Raw genomic sequence first — 14,224 nt, 5'->3', positions numbered from 1 at the left:
CCAGACTTCTCTCTATGAGTGTCCTTTCTTTTTGAACAAAATTCAAAAATAACCCATCTCCTTTTTTTTTTTTTTTTTAAGCATGGAGTCCCTATTCTACCTCAGGAACAGAGAACCATAGTACAAACTAACCATGTTAATTGGTCATGAGGTCAGGGTAAGCCTTGGTCCCCTATAAGCCAATATTATTACTGAAGTGCTTAGAGTCTGGAATCTGATTGTCCCTATTACAGTTCAGCAACAAACATCAATACATTCTCATAACCTGAAAAGGGAAAAAAAAGCACCCTCGATTCCCTTTACTTTTTCAGCCCTCTGACATTCATGGTTTGTTAGCTTCCCATTAACAAGTGGGAGAATCCATATCACAATTGGTGCTGATTTGCCTGACCCTCACAGAAAATACTGAGTTGTATGTGTTCTCTGCAAGTTAAAGAAGAACAGGAAACCCTATGATAATGTATCATCGCTAAGATGCATCCCCAAAGTCCAGAGGAACCTTCATGCTAATGACTTCCTTTCCTTTCTTTCCTTCCTACCTTCCTTCCTTCCCTTTCTTCTTTCTTTTCCCTTTTCCCTCCTTCCTTCCCTCCCTCCCTCGCTTCGCCCTCCCTTCCCCCTCCATTCCCCCATCCCTTCCCTCCCTCCTTCCTTCCTTCCTTCCCTTTCTGCTTCCCTTTCCCTTTCCGTCCTTCCTTCCCTCCTTCCTTCCTTCCTTTCTTCCTGTCTTCCTTCCTCCCTCCCTCCCTTCTTTCCTTCCTTCCTTCCTCCCTCCCTCCTTCCTCCCCTCCCTTCTTTCCTCCCTCCCTCCCTCCTTCCTTCCTTCCTACCTTCCTTCCTTCCTTCCTCTTTCTTCTTTCTTTTTTCTTTCCCTTTTTTCTTTCTTTCTTTCTTCTTTTTTTCTTTCTTTCCTTTCTTTCCTTCTCTCTCTCTCTCTACTTTTTTTTAAGAGATGGAGACTGTATTAGGCTGTTCTTACATTCCTATAAAGAAATACATGAGACTTGATAATTTATAAAGAAAAGAGGTTTAATTGGCTCATGGTTTGGCAGGCTGCACAAGCATGGCACGAGCATCTGCTCAGCTTCTGGGAAGGCTTTGGGAAATTTTTATTCATAGCAGAAGACGAATGGGAGCAGGCACATCACATGGCCAGAGCAGAAGCAACAGAGAGAGTGTGGTGGGAATGTGCCACACACTTAAACAACTAGATCTTGCAAGAACTCACTACTATCTCTAGGACAGCACCAAGCCATAAGTGATCCACCCCCATGACCCAAACACCTCTCACAAGCTCCACCTCCAACATTGGAGATTACAATTCAATATGAGATTTGGCATGGATACATTTTCAGACTCACTATGTTGCATAGGCTGGAATGCAGTGGCTATTTATAGGTGCAATTGTGGCACACTACAGACTTGGACTCCTAGGCTCCAAGTAATCCTCCTGCCTCAGACTCTAAAGTAGTTGGGACTATAGGCACACATGCACTAGGCTGATGATGATTTATTAAAGGGTTTTTGGCCAAGATGTTTTGAGCCTGAGAGTACAAAAACCTCCTAGTTTTTCAGTGCAAATGTCTGTCCCAGTGATTCCAAGGAGATCATATTCATTTGTATAGCCTTACTTGGCCACTTGCCATCTAAGGGACAAAACACTGGGACATTAATTGCTCATATCTCATTTTGTGAATATCTGCTCCTAAGCTCTTCATTTTCTCCATTCCCTATGCCTGAAATGCCCTCTGTAACCAGACCTCTCCACTGGTCTAAATGTTGTGCTTCTTGTAAGGCATCGTTCTAGTTCAATAATCTCCACCAAGCATTCCTCTCCAAAATGCTGTTGTCTTCTGAATACTAGCAACATTTGCTCTAGATATTGTCTCCACTGGCCATTTTTTAAAAATATAACATGTGTCATGGTTAATTGCCATCATAGACACCCTTCTTCCCACGTAAATAACAAGTCATATGAGGAACAGAGAATCATCTGAAAATTTATACTATCACTAATAATTGTGGGCTTGGTGCATGTCTGTTATTTAGTGGTAAACAGATCAGACACAAGAAAGTCATTGTAGTCAGGTAAGAATAAGATCAAATGGAGAGACAGAAAAGGGGGCTCCAATCCTGGCTCTGTCACAATGAATAGACTGTGGCCATGTCATTTCCTGTGTCTAGAACTCAGTTTCCGTTTCTATAAAAATCTTGGCTTAGAGAAGATGGCCTCTCAGTCCCTTTGAACTTTACTCTGAGATCCACCAGTAAGTCAGTAACATGAAAAGAAACTTTCCCCGTTTTAGAGTGGCAGGCTTATTGGTTAACGTATGCTAACAGAGATGATGCTGAAATCTTTGTGACCTAACACAATATGAGTGGATTTCTTGCTTGCATAAAATCTAATCTGTGGCAGGAGCTGGGCTGTGCTCCACACAACCAGTCAGGGGCCCAGACAGATGGAGGCTCTTCAAATTCAACAAGGCTTCCAAAATCTCCCTGGGAACAGACATCAGGAGAGGGGAGAGAGGTTCTTGCATAGGAAGCAGAGTTTCCAGATGAAATACAGGGTGCCCTCTTAAATTTGATTTTCAAATAAACAATGAATAATTTATAGTAGATTTGTGTGGTATTTAATTACCTGAAATGTAAGTTAACTGGACATCCCATGTTTTATATTTGCTACATTTGACAACCCTGCTGGAAAGTTTTTATGTGTCCAGCCTTAAAATGGTGTTCATCACTGCCACTAACCTTCTATTAATCAGAAATTAGTCACATGATCCCACCTAGGCACAAGCGATACCCTTGCAGGGCAACTGCTTCCCGGAAACAACTCTACACCTATAGTTTTATTTGCTCTAGAGGGCAGCTGGCCACTTATGCCACTGCATAGTATTATATAAGCCTGGCTGACTGAGGAAGAACCCAAAGGAAAATAAATTATGTTTATGTATCCTTTTTTCTTATGATCTGAAAGACTTGGCATTCTTAACATGAATGGGCTGAGGCTGAATACCGGAGGAAACAGGTATTTTATCCCATTCTGAGGTTAATAAAATGAAGCCTAAATATATCAAGACAGTTTACTACCACTTTGAGAAAAAATTAGAATCAATATTTACTTCTTTTTCATTTGCTTTAATTTTCAGATCACATACATTGTCTCTATTTACATATTCTATCCTCACTCAAAAGATTCTAGAATATCATTCTGATTGAATGAGACTGGTTGTTCTTTGTATTAATTCTCAGTTCCATCATTCCATTTCTTCATATTATTTGGATTAACTACTAGTTGTTATACTGAGAAATAAGATTAACCCTTGCTTTGCTAATCAAAAGTTAAAATTAACCAACCACTATTACATAAACTGACCAGCTTTCTTCTTGGCTCTGAAAGCTATGCCAGGAATAAGCCTATTACTGTGTAAAAATATCTCAGCTACTGTGGCTAGCCTCCAAGAAATAGAAAAAGGCTATAATGTCTGAAAGCTAATATGGAGTTGGGGATGGATGGGCCAGACTGCAAGATAAATGGAAAGCAGTGTGGTCTGTAGAGTGTTCGAATTTTTTTTTTCCAAAAGGAATTTTTTACCCCAGGCCAGAAGCCTTTGTGTCAGGGAGACTGTCTCATTTCTCTGCTCAAAGGCTGTCAGAGATGACTGAGATTTGAGAGCAGTTTCTGATGTTGACGAGGTCAAGGGAGGCAGCACTGCAAACCATCAGTCACTGCCTCAATGATGAGCCGAGGAGACACGTGAGCCCCACAGTGAAACCTGGAAAGCTGTTTTCTCTGGAGGAACGGGGGAAGAGGGGAGCTGCAGAAGACAGAAAGAAAGAAAAGACATAGGTCAAATGGTCATCACGAAATTTATGGCATTAGTATTCAGCTGGAATCAGAGAAACTTTCTCAATTCTAGGTGGAAATATTCAGAAGAAAGATGTGGATTAGAGGCAAAAATCATATTAATATTACTCTGCTTAATCAATATATAAAACCCTCCAATGTGCTTTTGTAAGCCTGCTTTATAAAGTTAGGACCTGCAGTGATTCTGATTCCATCTGATCATGTTTTCTAACAGCACAGGTCGGGAGCTTCCAAACTTAGACCATGGGAGCTCACTACTGGTGACGTGTTCCCTGCTTTAGGGATTTGCTGGTTTTACGTAAAGCTGGTCAGGCTACAACCCAGCCACCGTACTTTTCAAAATCAGGCATGGGCTCAGCAGAAGCAAGTCTCAGGGGACAGAGAAACATTCTGCCCTGAGAAGGATGGACCAATGGAAGTCATCATGTGCCTCCCCTTATATGTCAACCCCCTAATATGGGTCAACCCAGGGCCAGAAGGTTAGAAGCCTTAAAGCTGTGAGTGGATCCTGAAATCTTGTATGGCAATTGAGTTTCCCAGATTTCAGTTCCTGTCTGGGATAAAATGAAAGGAACATATCAGACTCAATGACTTAGCCAAATATCTTTATATCCTTTCTGAAACTTCAAAGGCTATGCAACCCAAGTCTGTATAGAGTCTACATAGAGATGTAGAGAAAAGTTATGATCTTTCTGTTAGAAATCCATAAAAATATTTCCCAATTTGGAGGATGTTTCTCCTCCTGAATCCATCCATCTAGTTCAGTGGTTCTGAATTGGAGAGGTACAGGGTTGTTGCCCCCAAGGGACATTTAGCAATGTCTGAAGATATTTTGGGTTGCCATGACCGGGGGTGGGATATGCTAGTGGCATCCCCTGGGTGGAAGCTGGGGATGCTGCTAAACATTCTACAATGCTCAGGGCATGCACACCCCAATTATATGCCTGAAAATGTTAGTAGTGCTGAAGCTGAGAAACTCTCATTAATTGAGATCGGAGTACCCTCACTAAACATGAAAAAACCCCTCGAATCTTCTCATCACTATCCTGAAATTGTGATCTGGGGCTCATACACTTGTACTCCTTTGCACCCCTTCTTTCTTTTATTTTATTATTTCTCCTGTCCCTCTTTTTCTTCTGTCTGTTAAGTACCAAACTTAGTTTTTTAAAAATTCAATTGTGAGAGTAGAAAGTTCCATGCTTCTGTTATAATAATAGTAAAAGGGTCTGTTTCTTTTCGCCTCCATAAAAACCATGTTAGACAACTCTGAATTGGGGCAATTGAGTTGATCAAAGGGACAATTTGATAAATGTGACTTTGTCAAACCCTTTGGAATTGGGCTAACCTGACATCAAAGAATCCTACAAGTTTGTGTCTTCTGAGGATCCTAATAGAGTGAGAAACCTGGAAAAAGCCAGCTGGCCTCTTCCTACCCTCACCCGTGGGCTGGAGACAAATTCAGAAAGTTTTCCATTTCTCTCCACTGTCTTGCATTTTAAGACTCATATTCTATGTGACGTGCGGATTTTAGAGTTCCTGGTAGCCCATATTAGCCTTTTTAGAACTTTACATAAAATGTAAATCCTTCATTCTTGAATTACTTCTTGGACTTTCTTTTCAGCACTACTGCTTCCAGTGTTTCGTCTGTTTCCTCTTGTAGATCTTCCAAGTGGACCTTCATTTTCTCTTTGCCTGCCCATTGCTCTCATTTCTCTGTCCTCCCTTTGATTTATAATGACTCTGAATTCAGTAGCATCTGCATGTGTATAACATGTGTTTGTAGTTCCCTCAACAGGACTATAAATAAAAATGTTAAATAGCACTAACCACAGCTCTGCCTGCTCCCTGTGGTCCCCCACCAGGCAGCTTGCCCAGCTGGGTGCACTGCCATTTATCTTAACTTTGCCTCCAGTTTCTTGGCTCAAGTTCTTAATTACTTAAAAGGTAATGTGGTTTCTAATAGCAGTTGTCAGCATCTTTAAAGTTAACTATATTTCTAAATACTTCCATTGTCTTTTCTTGGTGGCTAAAACCTTAGTGGGGGTTTAGCAACTCAAACTGTGCAATATTGTTCTCCAATACTCCAAGCATTGAGTGGTCTTTAAGGTGACTCTCAAAGCACTATATCATTTGTAAACTTAAATCAGAGGTGACTAAACTGTCAAAGCATCTGCGTGGTTCTTTGGATACCACAGAAAGTGACTTTGTGGCTCATAGTATCCCTAGTCCCATCTCTTTCCTTCTACCACGTTGTCCAACATCAACTGCAAACCTTCTCTACCCATCTTTCCTCAGAGGATCCCTCAGATACATGTGAGGCAGGTATACCACAGCTACCCAGTGTTCTGTGAGACTGCCCAGGAGGGAACCTGATGGAAAAAATCAAGGCATTCTTTGCAAGGAGCCTTTCCACACCACTCTAGTCCTGCATGCAAACTTGTCAGATTTTCCTTTTGAAAACTGGTTTCCCAAACCCAGTTTTAGAGAATCAGGTTATTTTCCAGTGACAATTATTTCAATGTAATTCTGAGATCTTTGACAATGTGAGCCTTGAGATATGGCCCACAGATGCATTTCCTACAAAATGAAATTACGCCCATGTCAATCATTACCTATTTTTCTAGATTTCAGGTTAAATAATTTATTCAACAGATATTAATGACATGCCTACTATGACTCCAACATTACTCTACGTGTTGAAGATGGAGTGCTGAACAAGAGAAAAACTTCCTGTTTCCATGGAGTCTAAAATTCTAATGGGATGAGATAAACTAAGAAATGAGGAAATGCTGGTATATTGACAGGAGGTTGTGAGCACTATTAAGAAAACTAAAGCAGTGCAAGTAATAGCGAGTGATGGTATAAGTAAATAAAGTGGCTGTTTTAAGGAGGATGATGAGGGAGGATCTCCCTGAGGCCTAGTATTTAACAGGGATCTGAATGAAAAGAGGAAGCCAGTCAGGTGAAGATCTGGGTGCAGTGCATTCTAGAGGGGAAGTTCAGAGGCTTGAGATGGCAACAAATCCAGCCAAGTAACAGCAAGGTCAGAATGACTGGTGCAGAGCCAGAGAGAAAGAGGGACCAACGGACAGACTGAGCCAGACCACGTGGATCCTTGTGGAAAGAACTGTGTAGGTACATATTAGTTTCCTATGGTTGTTGTAACAAATTATCACAAGCCAGTGGCTTGAAATGACAGAAATATATTCCCTCACAGTTCTGGAGGCCAGAAATCTTAACTGAAGTTGTCAGCAGGGTTGGTTTCCTCTGGAGGCTGTGAGGCCAAATTTGTTCCATGCTTCTCTCTAAGCCTCTGGGGGCTGCTGGCAATCCTTGGTATTCCTTGGCATACCTGCCTCAGGGGGGTGTGAATGAGTCTCTGGGGAAAGGCGAGTAGAGAAGGTTTGCAGTTGGTGTTTGACAATGTTGTGAAAGGAAGGAAATGGGACTAGGGATACTATGAGCCAAAAAGTCACTTTCTACGATGTTCAGAGAACCCAGCAGATGCATTCCATCACTCAGATCTCTGCCTTTGTCTTTACATCACCTTCTTCTCTGCATCTTCCAAATCTTTCTTTGCTTTTCTAAGAACATCTGTCATTAGATTCAGAGTTCACTCTAAACCCAGAGTGATCTCATCATGAAGTCCTTAATTACATCCATGAAGATCTGTTTTCCAAATGAGGCCACAGTCACATGTTCCAGGCACCAGTATATGGACATGTTTTTGGAGGGACCACTACAGGGGGGCCAGTGGAGGATTTGAACAGAGAGTCAACGTAATCTGATATGTTTTAAAGAATCATTCTGTCTACTGTATAGTCTGGAGGCGACAAGGGTGAAAGCCTGGACACCTAACACAAGGCAGATGACACATGCTTTCCCACGGATTTCACTGCTTTTCATCTGCCCTTTTGTTTGGGGATAGCAAGGCTTTGGGACAGCCTAATTGTAGAACTGAAGTAAGAATAGAAAACAACAGATTTCTTTCTCACACACAGGAGGGTAATTACGAATATTCTAATATGACAGGCAATATTGTATATTCACCAAAGTTTCAGTTAGAAAAGCTCAAGGTTGACCACCTACATTGCAAAATGTTCATGCAATCATGCTGTAGACTACTATGCTTATAATTATCAATAATAATACTACTTATGAAGTACTTTCTAAGTGCCAGGCACTCACTGATGTAATTGCTTCACCCACATTCTTTTGCATCAAATTTTTGCAATATTCATGTCTTAGTACATTCAGACTTCTATAACAGAATAGCTTAGACTGGGTGGCTCATAAACAACAGACATTCATTTCTCACAGTCTGGAGGCCAAGAAGAAGATTTGGTATCTGATGAAAGCTTGCTTTCTGGCTCATAGATGGCATCTTCTTGTTGTGTCTTCACATGGTAGAAGGGAGGCGGGGTCTCTCCTGCACCTTTTTTATAGGGACATTATCCTATTCCTGAGGGCTGTATCATCATGGTCTAATCACTGTCCAAAGGCCCCACCTCTTAAAAGTATCAATTTGATGGTTAGAATTTTAACATGCATTTTCCAACGACACAAACATTCAGGTCATAACATTTAGCGAGGCAGATATCATCAATTCTATTTAGCCTGTAAGGTCTTACAGTTTGGATATTCAAATCTGGAGTTATTATGAGCTACAGTTTGGGCTGTAACCACTAACCTGCATCATTATCAATAATTCTTTTTGAAAATTCTAATTTAGTATCAGTATTGAACTGCACATTTTAAATACTGGATTTCACCAGAGTCTGGATTCAGTCCACAATTCAATCTGCTTACCTAAACAATAACCATGTATATGTGGCTGTTTCCCCTTGTCCACTAAGAGAACTTGGGTAAAAGTATTGCCCAGTCTGCTTCCTAATGGTTTATCATATTTCAGAGGTAAGTGGTCCTCTCCAATATGAGAGGGTGTCAGGTGTGCCATATGTACTTCTTACAGTAAAACAAGTACTTTTACAGTTTTAGGTTCTAGACAGTCCTTAAAGAAGAATCTTCTCATTTTACAGATGAGAGGAACAAAGACTAGCCTGACCCTAAACCAGTTTCTCCTGAATCCTCCCCAGTTTGGCTTTCTCTTAGCATTACCACTTTTTTAGTAGAAATCAGTTAACGAGATTCACTGCTATATTTCTATTTTTAATATATTTAAAATATCAAATTTGGTAACACTTAGAGAAGTGATGATCATTGGTGGCTATTTTGATACCACAAAAATAGACTAGGTATTGCCTGATGGAAATACACTCAGGAAGTCGTGTTGCTCCTCCTGCCCTCCAAACAATCCAATCTAAAATGATCAAGCTTCTAGAGCTAATCATCGATTGTAGGAAATACAAGGCATATTCAACAATACTGTGAGCATGCACTCAACAGACTCCAAATGGTAAGAAACTCACAAAACAATTTATTAAATTTATTGAAAACTATAAAAAATTAAAAAGGAACTTCTAAAAGAGTGAAGAGATATACCAACCAACCATAACGTATGGCAAGCAAACAGACTGTTAATGAGTTGTATTATACAATTACAAATTTACAGAAACTACAAGGGACAGAGAATATATTCAATAATACCATGACTAAATATTGATGAAAAGAAGAAATTATTTATTGTCAATTATTTTATGTGTGACAATAAAATTATGGTCATATTTTTAGTCCTTGCCTCTTAGAAATATACATATGGGTATATTTACATATGAAGCAATAGTGTGTCTTGGTTTTCCTTCAAAATAATCTGAGGAGCGGGGGTGTTCCTGAAACAAGCCCAGATGTGAGTTCTAACTGTTGAAGTGGGTAATTGGCACATCAGGATCATGATACCGTTCTATTTTTATTCATGTTAAAAAAATTTCCAACATTAAAGTTAAGAAATCACCTTAAGAAGTCCTAAAGATTATGTAAGAGATAAAACAAAAGTTTTACTCATTGAAGAAATTCGTAAAGCACAGAAAACTATAAAATAATTTTTCCAAAACTACTCATAATGTTGCCTATTTATGATTCCCTGTTAGATCAGGCACCAAGTGCTTTGGAGGCTGGCTGCCTGCTTTCAGGGACTGTATTCTTATATGAGTGGCAGATAGATATTCCTCACCAAATAGAACTAAGAGCTTCTGCAAAGTTTGAAGAAGTTGATCTTTCAAAATATTTTTCATTATTTAAGTGATTAAATATTATTTCAAAATATTTCTCATTATCAAAGTCTCTGCATGTTCCCATATCTCCAGGTCAAAACAGAAGCACTACCCAAGAAATAAACTCTCCTAAATGAACTTCAGTGAGTAGCTGCAGAGGACCAAATCTGGGTCCAGGTTTGCAAACCAAATGTTTTAGTGCAGCATGAGCTCCCATATAAACACCTGCTGGACTTACCATCACTTAAGTGGGATCTTGTTCCTTTTTTCCTCTTATCTTCCCTTATACCAGGTACAATAATACCATAATCAAGCAGCTCTGCCTGCAACTTGGAATTTACCCTATTTTAGAGAATAGGCCAAAAAAGAAAAAATTTAGGGGAGTTACACGGAACTTTACCATCGTCACTGCCATTTAAGACCATTATCCCAAATGGTCTGGGAAAGTCAGCTGCTGTGATGGACAAGCTCTGCGTCCTTCTCCACTGAACATGCTGGATCTTTTTGCAGTTAAATCCTGTCATAATGAGCACACAAATGCAGCCTGTTTTCCTTCCTATGGACAGCATCTTTCTGGCTGCTGCCTCTGTATCAAACAGCTGTGTCATTTGTCGCTGGGACTGTTAAGACAATTTCCCCATTCTAACAAGATTTTACTTTTGAGTAAAATAATTTTTCTCAGTATGGCTTCAGATTTTTTCTACATCAGTAATCAGTTTTCATTGAAGGGTGGATTTTTCCCCACGTTTGGAAGTGATTTATATTAGGCATTTAAAGGCAAACATAGACATTTTTATTGCTTTTTTTTTTTTTAATTTTTTAAGCAAGCAAGCAAGAGAAATACAGCCAACAACTTGGAGTAGATTTACAGTTAGTTCCTCCACCCTTTCTCTTGCCCTGAAGCCTGATGGGACTTGAGTGTCCTTGGAGGAATGGCAGAGGGAAATGCTAGGGGCCGATTGCTGATTTTATCATTCAAACACAAAATTTGTTACACCACTTTATCGGTCACAGGGAAAGCAATTATATTGTGGTTCAATTTTCCACTCAATGGCTGTACTGGGGATCAAAGTCAGTTTTTATGATGGGAAAAAATGTTTTGCTATTTTATTTGTTACTTAAAATAAAGAAGCATCTTTAGTATAATGCTTTCAGAAGGTTTTCCTCCTCCCTCCCCCACCCCTTCATGAGATACAGTGGATTATTTTGGCTTTCCCCCTTCCTTTGATTAAATAATCAGCTTTTTTTCTGTCCTCTAAAGCGTATTTCAATGTAGAAATGAAATTGGCACGCTTTAAGGCAACACAGCATTAGGACTCTAATCACAGCCACGAAGGGCAAAACCCACTCTACGCTATTTACTCTTTTCCTGACTAGTACTTTTTCAAAGGAAGCCAGCGTTATAATGGATTCTCTGTGTGTACTGTTGTGTGTTGTGCCTACCTGTGTACTCCCACCCATCTTTCATGTGAGATAATTAGCCCACCTTTCAGTTGTATTTATCACTTTCTTTTTATTGTAGAAAAAAAAGATGTAAGTGGGATTGGGTGTGGAAGAAGGTTCATATGGAATTGTAAGTGAAAGTAACATACTTTAACTCAAAAAATAAAATATAATATTTTTTCTTCAATTATAATTCTTTTCTTCTCTTATTGTCTATCTTCATTTCATTGAGAAAATTAAAGTAAAATTTAAGAGATCAAAACCAAGAAAAGATTATTAATATTTTTGCACAAAATCTAACTTCAGGACTCGTCAGTTACTAGCCCTTTTTATTAAAAATTTATTATTTTTATATTCAGAAATTCAGTGATAAGTTGTTGTTATTTTTTAAATAGTGCAAGGGGGCTACACAGTCTGTAACAGGACTGAATGGCGAAGTAAAAACCAATACTTTTGATTACACACTGATTTATAATTTTTGAGAAAAAGGAGACAAGTGAGACACTTTCTTACTATATTATATATTTTTCTCTTTCAAAAACATGACGTTCAACCTCACATTTCTAGCTGGTTTCAGCTTTTACAATTTGATTGCGATCATCTTCATTTTTTCTGGTCTCCTGCTAATTGCCTCCAGGCTCAAAGAGTCTAACAACATATCCCCTGAATCTAGGAGCAGAGAATTCTGGAATCTGCTGTAGGTGACTAATTATGGCAGCAGCTGAGTGATGGTCTAGCTACTACGGGATACTTTTGTCCTCACAGTAGAGCTTCCGGCGATGGCAGGGAAGATGTGTGTGAGGCACCATAAAGGTTTCTGTTAGAGCCAGGCAAGTTCACCCAGGTGGGGAGAAGCACTACAAGGCCCCTGGTGTCTGCCTCCCTCACTCCATTTTCTGCCCATTCTTGGTACTTGTATCTGGGTTTTCTATATGGATTAGGGTGACTGTAACTGCTGACGGTAGGAAAGTCCCCCTCTCAGCAGTTTTCCTACAGGCTTTCCCCTCTCATATGAATTTACAGTCATTTTTATATGGCACTGAGTTTTATGACGTGGAGCAGGAAACTGGGTTACAGAAACAAGTGAACAATTGTACCTGAGAAAAATATTTCTGATTATTATAGCTAGTGTTTATCGGGAATTTATTATGTGCTAGCATCCTCATACACATTATACATTATATCTTTGGACCAATCCTGCAAATATGAACTGCTATTCTCATTATTTAAGATGAGAAACTTAGACACTAAAACTTATTTACATTGTTCTTGATTCCCCAAACTGACCTTAGAACACTTCCTTACTATATTCTAAAGAATCAGTCCAAGGATAGCAATAGCCTAACCTAGTCTTAAACATCCTCTTCCAAAGCTTTAAATTTATTTTTTAACTTTATATGTTCCAAATGCTCTTAATCATGAAGACCTTTAATTAAATAATTTGATTGGAAATTTCCCTTATTTTTGGCAAAACAGATTAAAGTGAATCTAACTTTTTCCTAGATGTCTTAGTGCTTAAATAGTGCTCTGAGCCTGTGAAAATATTATCTGTAAAAACATCTTGAAAGCTGATATTTAGTTTGCTATTATTTTGGACTGAACTGGGCTGAAATTATGGTTCTATTATATCAAACAAAATGAATTTTTTTTTCAGTTTGGTAACTGGCATAGTGACTAAGTACTGTTCATTTAAATATTATTTTGATTTAGATGCATGGATGTCAAAGTAAGTAGACCAACTATTTTTTCTAACTAACTTAATGCTGAGTCCTATTCATGTTGTGATAATCCAGTCAATCAATTAATAATTTACCTACAAATGGTCAGCTCAAGCCAGAGGCAAAGCAACCAGATTTTGGTCAGGACATTGAAAAAAGTAATTGGAGTAGGCATAGGTATCTTAAACATCTAGCCTTTAAAAACAGGATTATCTGAATGGAGTATGGTAAACATAATCCTAAATATTGCTCACATTTTCAATGGGTTGTTTCTATATATAGGTTACTTGGTTGTCATAACACCAAACTCAGTTTAATGCAACATGAGATTGTTGCACAAACTGCAACTGAATGCCTCTAAACAAATTCATTACCTTCCCCCTTTAAGAAAATCTAATGTGTAACTATCCAAATTTTAAAAGTAGATTAGTGGGACTGATAATCATTCTATTTCCTTGGAATTTTTAATTTTGCCTATAGGATAATGAATTTTTTATGCAGTAAATAATCATTTATTTTAGAACTTATTATATTTGCATCCTTATTATCTGTTTACCTGTTTTCATTTCTTACGCAGTATCCTTTTGAAGGTCAGGGTCCCGGACTTTCATATTTCTTTCACTTCAGTGCTTAACACATGTAAATCACTCAAACTTTATTGTAACAGTCATGTAAGTAATTTAATCTGATATGAAATTTAACTTTACAGAAATATACACGTATATATACACACACACACACAGCTATTTCTTTTTTCTTAATTTGTACACCTCTCAGATGCACTAAGATCTTTTTATGAATTACCTCTAACATTCTCTGAAGAGTATTTTTAGTTATTATTTAAAAATACACATAGAATAGTGTTTCATATAGAAATACGAAAGGGCTAGATTCTTCCTCTATGATAAAATTCCCATGGAATTACAGAAAGAATGAACTGAGCCAAACACTTTCTTCTTCAGTTTTCAGAGCAAATACTTTTTCTGTCCTTTTTCCTTTGGCAGAGCAAATAAGTAAATGAA

The 14,224-nt window shown here is 38.6% G+C and overlaps 1 long non-coding RNA gene across 1 annotated transcript in view; it reads right to left on the bottom strand.

Moving 5' to 3' along the window:
* Positions 1 to 1,009: 1,009 nt before the first annotated feature.
* Positions 1,010 to 14,224, bottom strand: part of LOC134739725 (uncharacterized) — a 363,533-nt gene continuing 350,318 nt past the window's right edge. The window contains exon 5 of the long non-coding RNA XR_010126717.1: positions 1,010 to 3,821. This is a non-coding gene — a long non-coding RNA (uncharacterized LOC134739725). The remainder of the gene's footprint in view (positions 3,822 to 14,224) is intronic.

This window comes from Pongo pygmaeus, chromosome 5 (assembly GCF_028885625.2).
Source record: "Pongo pygmaeus isolate AG05252 chromosome 5, NHGRI_mPonPyg2-v2.0_pri, whole genome shotgun sequence".
NCBI classification, from domain to species: domain Eukaryota; kingdom Metazoa; phylum Chordata; class Mammalia; order Primates; family Hominidae; genus Pongo; species Pongo pygmaeus.
This window is presented reverse-complemented; position numbering and strand designations above follow the sequence as displayed.